This window comes from Aristolochia californica, unplaced genomic scaffold (assembly GCF_029961685.1).
Source record: "Aristolochia californica isolate CCGP_79_NKW_82.1479 unplaced genomic scaffold, dmAriCali1.0.hap1 SCAF_10, whole genome shotgun sequence".
NCBI classification, from domain to species: domain Eukaryota; kingdom Viridiplantae; phylum Streptophyta; class Magnoliopsida; order Piperales; family Aristolochiaceae; genus Aristolochia; species Aristolochia californica.
The window spans coordinates 20,309,611-20,316,374 of record NW_027181771.1 but is presented as its reverse complement, the minus strand read 5'-3'; the positions used below and the strand labels follow the sequence as shown (position 1 = coordinate 20,316,374).

Sequence of the window (6,764 nt, the reverse complement as noted above, 5' to 3'; positions counted from 1 at the left end):
TGATAAATGGTGATCAGTTGGCTCATCAATAGCATGGAAGAGCATATAGCTAACAATGTGGTCCACTTGGAAACAGCCAAGAACATTTGGGACACTTGTGCTAAGCTTTACTCGAGTACTGCCTCATTACAAAGAGTATATGATATCTTACAAAGTATGCTGCATACTAAACACTGAGACAACATTCATGAATTTTTGGCTCGGTTTTGACGCCTTCTCGAAGAATGGAAAATAGCTCAGCCATACTCCACTGACATTGTTGTTCAAGAACGACAACGAGAGGCCTTGGTAGCAGCTATTTGCTGGTCAAATATTAAGCTTTACCTTGAGGTTGCGAAGAACCAGTTGCTAAGTTCCTCCGCTCTTCCATCCTTCAATGACATCAGTGTTACGTTATTACGAATACCTGATACATCCCCTCTTTCTCCTATTGATGCTCCATCGGCTATGTTTTCTGGTAACCGGGGTACATCATCCTCATACCGAGGATGGGGAAAAATATGAGAGGGGGTAGAAAATAGAGGTGGTCGAACGGGTCCGAATAATTCCCATACCGAGCCTCGACTTTTCACTTACTGTGGTAGTCAGAACCACCTTGTGAAAATATGCTGGAAACTTCATGGCAAGTCTGATTGGGCCACGACTAACCCAGTCTCTATTAATATTAATAAACGTGAAGAAAAGTTTGACTCCCACTCCAAAAATATAACTCTCACTACTAAAGACTATGTTGCATTGCAGAAGATGAAGCCCTAAATGGAATCCTTCATTCCTCCTTTATCTACTTCGCTACTACTATTACCTCAGGTATGTTTTCTTCCTCTTGGATCCTCGACTCTGAGGCCTCCGAACATCTGTCAGGTAACAGATGAAGCCCTAAATGGAATCCTTCATTCCTCCTTTATCTACTTCGCTACTACTATTACCTCAGGTATGTTTTCTTCCTCTTGGATCCTCGACTCTGAGGCCTCCAAACATCTGTCAGGTAACAAACACTAGTTTCAATTATTATCTCCTTGTCTTCCTCATAAATTCGTTACTATTGCTAATGGTACCCAAACTAAGGTCCTTGGCAAATGTTCCTCCTCTCTTACCTCGTCTATTGCTCTTCAAGATGTTTTGTTTATCCCTCAATTTTCTTTAAATTTTCTTTCTGTTAGTCAATTAAAAAAAATAGTTGAATTGCTCTGCCACCTTCTCACCATCTTCTTGTATATTTTAGGATCTCACTACGAAGCAGGTGATTGGTGGCGGCCATGAAAATGGGGTCTTGTACTACTTCACTCTTCCACCATTAGTTGCCCTACCATCCATTACATCTGAGGCCCAGCTTTGGCACAATCGACTTGGTCATCTGTCTACCTCTTCACTTTGTTCTTTCCTTCCGTCTTTAAAAGTACTTTCTACTTTCAGTTGTGAGGTTTGTCAATTAAGTAAACACATTAGGAGTACATATTCTCCTCGTCTTACAACTACAAGTGCTGCTCCTTTTGAATTAATACATCCTGATGTATGGGGGGACCTTTAATTGTCTCAAAAATTTCTCAAGTTAAATATTTTGTTATTTTTGTTGATGATTTTACCCGAGTGACTTGGTTATATTTATTCAAAGAACGTTCAGAAATTCTTTCTTTGTTTAAAAATTTTCATGCTATGGTATTGACACAATTTGGGAAGAAAATTCAAATCCTTAGGTCTGATAATGCTAAAAAATATTAGTCTAATGAATTCAAATCATTTTGTGAGTGTAATAGGCTTATCCATCAAACATCATGTGCCTATACCCCTCAACAAAATGGTGTTGCTGAAAGGAAGAATCGTCACCTTCTTGAAGTTGTTCGGGGCCTCCTCTTCTCTGTTGATTTTCAAGACTCCATGAATTTAGCTCGTGGAGAAAAAAGGAAAGAAACTCATTGGGAGAAAACTGGAGGAAGAAGGGTTATGGAATTGATTATTCCTAACCCTCCCCCTTGGAAGACGAGCTTGTCCTCAAGCTCAGAAGTAGTGTCTGTATGCCGACGTCTCCACCGATGCCATAGTGGCATCCATGATAGCTATGACCCCCCCCCCCCCCCCCCCCCCCCCTCTGTTTGCCCACTTTTTTTTTTTTTTGGGCCTATCCGAGTTAACATGGGTTGACTCAGTTCAGGAACCCGGTCCGGCGTGTGACTCAGCGGACCGGGCCGATTAAATTTTCCTAAGTTAGGAAAATTTAATCGGGACTCGTCTTCTTCCTTCGGCAGCTCTTTCTTCACGGCACCGACGAAGGCTAGCGATGGACGTCTCCTTCCTCTCTCCCGGCATCGACGGAGTCACCTGATTTTCCGGTGGCGAATCGCAACCCGTCGGGGCTTTGCCGCCTGGATAGTTTCCGAGACAGAGGGCTCTCAGAAACTTGTGAATCATCGTTGCTCAGCCTCCCGAAACCGATATCCCTTGCGTAAAAGTCAATTACGGCGCCGACGAACTATCCTGCTTCGCCGGTGGTGAAGAGAAGCCCGTTGGGGCTTCGCCGCTAGGAGCATTGCCGAGAAAGAGAACCACTATTTCTCAGGCCCCCGGAACAGAGACCAACGGAAATTCCGTCGAAAATTTCGCCTATGGCACCGACGGAATTTCCTATTCCCCTCTGATTTTGGATTTGCGATCACCCCCAAATTCTCCAGTGCCGATGATTTCGGAAATTCCACTGTTAGGAAATCACCTCCCTGCTACAGCTTCGGTTCGAGATACGCACGGTGAGCCCCTTCTGTTTTTGAAATTCCGGTGTCTCCGCTGTCGGATTTTGGATTTTTGGAGAGCTTTTTCATGACAGTCTTCTGTTCGTTCAAGAGAGCTTCTGCGTCTTCTGTGCCGCTGTCGTTCTCGGAGAAATCAAGTCGTGTGACCTGTTTTGCAGCAGCGCGTGGCTCCCTTGTCCAGCATTCCATGAAAATGTTACGGTCCCAGATCTGACACAAGGATTCTTTGGGAGGATCTTTGGTCTGCCACAGGTTTCAGGTCTTCCAGGGATTACCGTAGGGGTAGTAGGAAGACATGGCGAAGATGAAAACGAAAGATCAAGCCTAAGGGAAGCTTGAAAACCCTAGAGCTCGTTGAGGAGAACTCTAAGCCTCTTTACGCTAGATTTAACCTAATTCTTAATACTTCAATCCTTCTGTTTCTCATTACTCTTACCCCTTAAATAGGGTTCACCCAGTTAGGGTTTACAATAAAATATTCCAAAAATACCCCTATAAATAAAATATTCCAAAAATACCCCTATGACCTAAAACTAATATAAAATAAAGTAAATTAAATAAAACAACTAAAATAATAATGTTATTGCATGCATAACATTTAATGTTATTGCATGCATAACATTTAATGTTATTGCGTGCATAACATTACACCCCCCCTGGAAGAACGAGCTTGTCCTCAAGCTCGGAAGTAGGGTTTCTATGTCGCCTCTCCACCAGTGCCCAATTAGCATCCAAAATCGCTATGTTCGCCCTCTGGACGCCCAAAAACTGGTCCATTTCCTCTAGGATTTTTTTTTTGGTCAATTGTAGGAGGGCGTGCCGAACGTCGCTACATCTCGCCCAACAGCAAAGTTGTCCTCCCTCAGTCCTAGACTGGTGTACAACAACCCCTCACGGCGGCCCCCCATTGGCGAAGTGGCACTGCCTACCCATTGCCAGCATGGCAGCAATAACATCATGACCAGCCCCTTGGGAAGGAGTAGACTCAGCCCCACATACCCCCTCCAATGGCTGTAGCTGGACACACTCAGAGGCCTGAAACCATCACGGACAACAGGATCAGCACGGTGACGTGGTATGGTTGGGAGAACTGAATCGGCAAGGGTTTCCCTCATCCCCAACATCAGCAGAAACCCCAGCATTGCATGAATCCAACCAGGTTGTCCTTCTCAAAATTCCAGACAGCCCAAGTTGTTGTTCACTGTCCTGAATTACAGCGAACAGCTCATCATACATACAGTCCATGGTATTTGAGATCTCTACCGCTGCTGTTGGAAGCCATTTCTGATGAAATTGGTCATTAAGTTCCAGAGTCATAGCGGAGTGATGAAAAGGAGACCACCATGTTGCCTGCAACAGCAGCAGCAATTTGAAATTGCATCATTCTCTCACAAGACCCTAACCCATTAAGCATTGTATTAGCGGGAGGACCTTGGCCATAAAATAGTTGCTGTCCCAAACCTGGAGCACGAGCAGCAACTATAGGTGGAATAGCAACTGCATCATCTTCATCCTCATTCTCGTCTATATCCTCAAACTCGTCACCCTTCTGGCTTGCTTGTTCTTCTACAACTGGAATATTTGTGGCATTTTCTAAAAGTGTTTCGTACTACTTTTTGCTACTGGCTATGAGGTCACTCACTTCATTTTCTGAAGGCATCCTTATCTGAATCACCTTTCCATCAGTTCCCAGTGCATCAAGCTTGGCACCTCCACCTAGCAATAAATGTACATGTAAGTGCCTCTTGGGCCTTGTCCATGATCCTTCAACTTTGGAAACCTTTACTGTGACAACTAAGGATTATAGGTCAGCAACATAATATGTGAAGAGATATTCTCCTTGACTAAATCCATATCCATCCCCATCATCTTCAAAGAGACCTTGTGCTCTCCCAGATTCATCTTGCAACTGTAGAGTTGGTAAGTCAGGATGTGGGTCATCAAAATCAAAACTCATCCAAATGCCCCTAGGAAACTGTTGTAGGAGTTGATGCGATCATTTCTCAGGTGTAGTGCTGGAACATATTAAAAGTGGACTAAGTAGAAAGGAATTTTCAATTTTCCTCAAATTTGGTTCTGTTGGATCTACAAAGAATGTAGGAGCTGGAACGAGATTACCCTTGGTATGCGCCATAAAAAAAATATATATATAAGTGTGGCAGGAAGCGGTAGCGTCTCAGTAATGCCAGACGACATACTTCTGCACACTCTTCTCCAAAAGACCAGGGCTCATGGTCAACAGTGCCACTTTCAGAATGCCCAAGACAGAAAGGAAACAAAGCACCTAAGCCCATCCATCTTCCAAATAATTTAGGTGTTGCATTCGCAGCAAAACCACCAATATCGGGACCTGATAATGGTTGACCACTGAGACCCAGCAAAAGTACCATGGATAAACTGATATGTAAGTGATCCCAGTGTGACAGATTGTCTCCAGTCCATGTTGTAGCATACCTTTGACTACCTACAAATCCAGCTCTAGTGAGAACAAAGGGACGCTTTTCACTTGTAACAATCTTCATTCCTTCATATGTTGACCTTGCCATCAACAAACCATAAACATTATGATAATGTGCGTGATCCTGAAAACCACCAAGATCAGCATATCCTCTGTGAACGTTACTCTCAGGCATTGTTTTAGTGACAGTCTTAAAAATAGTAGGCACATTCATATCATTCCATATACCATCAACACCATTTGCAATGAAGTCTTTAACCAACTTTGCCCACCATGAACGAACTTTTTCTTATGTAAAATCAGGGAAAACACATGGTCCAGGCCATACTTCCCCAATATATGGTCTGCAGTCAGCTTGTTGAACCCACACATCATTCTCTGTACCACTATCATATACAAAATAATCTTCCTCATGTTTTATTCCTGGGTCCAACATCCAGATTGCTTTGAAGCCATCACTGCTAAGGTCATTCACCAAAGTCTTTGGATCCAAATCACTACTTAGCAACTTCAGGTACCCACCACCACAATCCAGCTTCTGCTCATGCTTAACAAAAAATTGAACATCATTGTGCTCCTCCACAGGAAAACAAAGTCCCCCCAAAAAACATTTTCTGAGCCACGCTGAGGTTCACGACAACAAAAAAATAAAACAGCCACCATTCAATTTTTGTTCTCCTTCCGGTAATCCCCAAAAAAAATGTCTCTTGCATTGCAGAGACTTCATCACACAGCAGCACGAATTTGGTCATCTGATCGCAAGATTGAATGGAAAAATGAGGTTGTCGAAACTTACCCCACCCAATTTGGAAATTGGGTTCCCTCTGTTTTGCCGAGAGGGAGGCGGTGGCCGGAAGTCACATCCCACCGGATATGTTTCCAACGGCGCCGACTGAGCCTCCTCCATGTCCGGTAGCGAATGGCAACCCTTTGGGGTTTCGTCGCTTGTGTCCTGGTCGGAATAGTGGCTGGAAGACATTCCTTCTCCAGTTCGGGATGGTGTTTTGCTTGTCGTGAGTCGTGTTGGTGTGATTTCGGATTTGAGGTCTCCCCCAATTTGAGCAACGCCGATGATGTGGTAGAAGAAAACCCCTCCGATTTCCCCAAATCATTGTCGTCGTTCGGCTTTGGATTTCCATGCGCGGAAATCTTGATTTTTTGTGACACAAAGCCTCTCTGCCCATCCGGATCCGAGATTGCCCCCAAAACTTCCGCAGAGGCTTCCGCTGGTAAATGGGACGAAGTGGTTAATTTGGTAGTCGTTTTCCTGTCTGAGACTGCTTCTCGATCGACTACCTTTGTTGCATCGTTGGAAAAAAATACTTCATCCAATTCGCACGCCATTTCTGTATTTTTTCCACTGCAATGCCTACTGCAGCCATTTCTCTAATTTGTCTGTGCATCGCCATCCATGGGTCTGCTTGGCTCATCGTGTTCCCGCTCTGATACTAGTTGTTATGGTCCCAGATCTGACACAAGGATTCTTTGGGAAGATCTGTGGTATGCCACGGGTTTCGGGTCTTCCAGGCATTACCGTAGGGGTAGTAGGAAGACATGGGGCAGAT

The 6,764-nt window shown here is 44.2% G+C and overlaps 1 pseudogene; it reads right to left on the bottom strand.

Annotated features, from left to right (window-relative positions):
* Window positions 1–2,205: 2,205 nt before the first annotated feature.
* Window positions 2,206–6,467, bottom strand: LOC137941314 (uncharacterized; annotated as a pseudogene).
* Window positions 6,468–6,764: the final 297 nt, after the last annotated feature.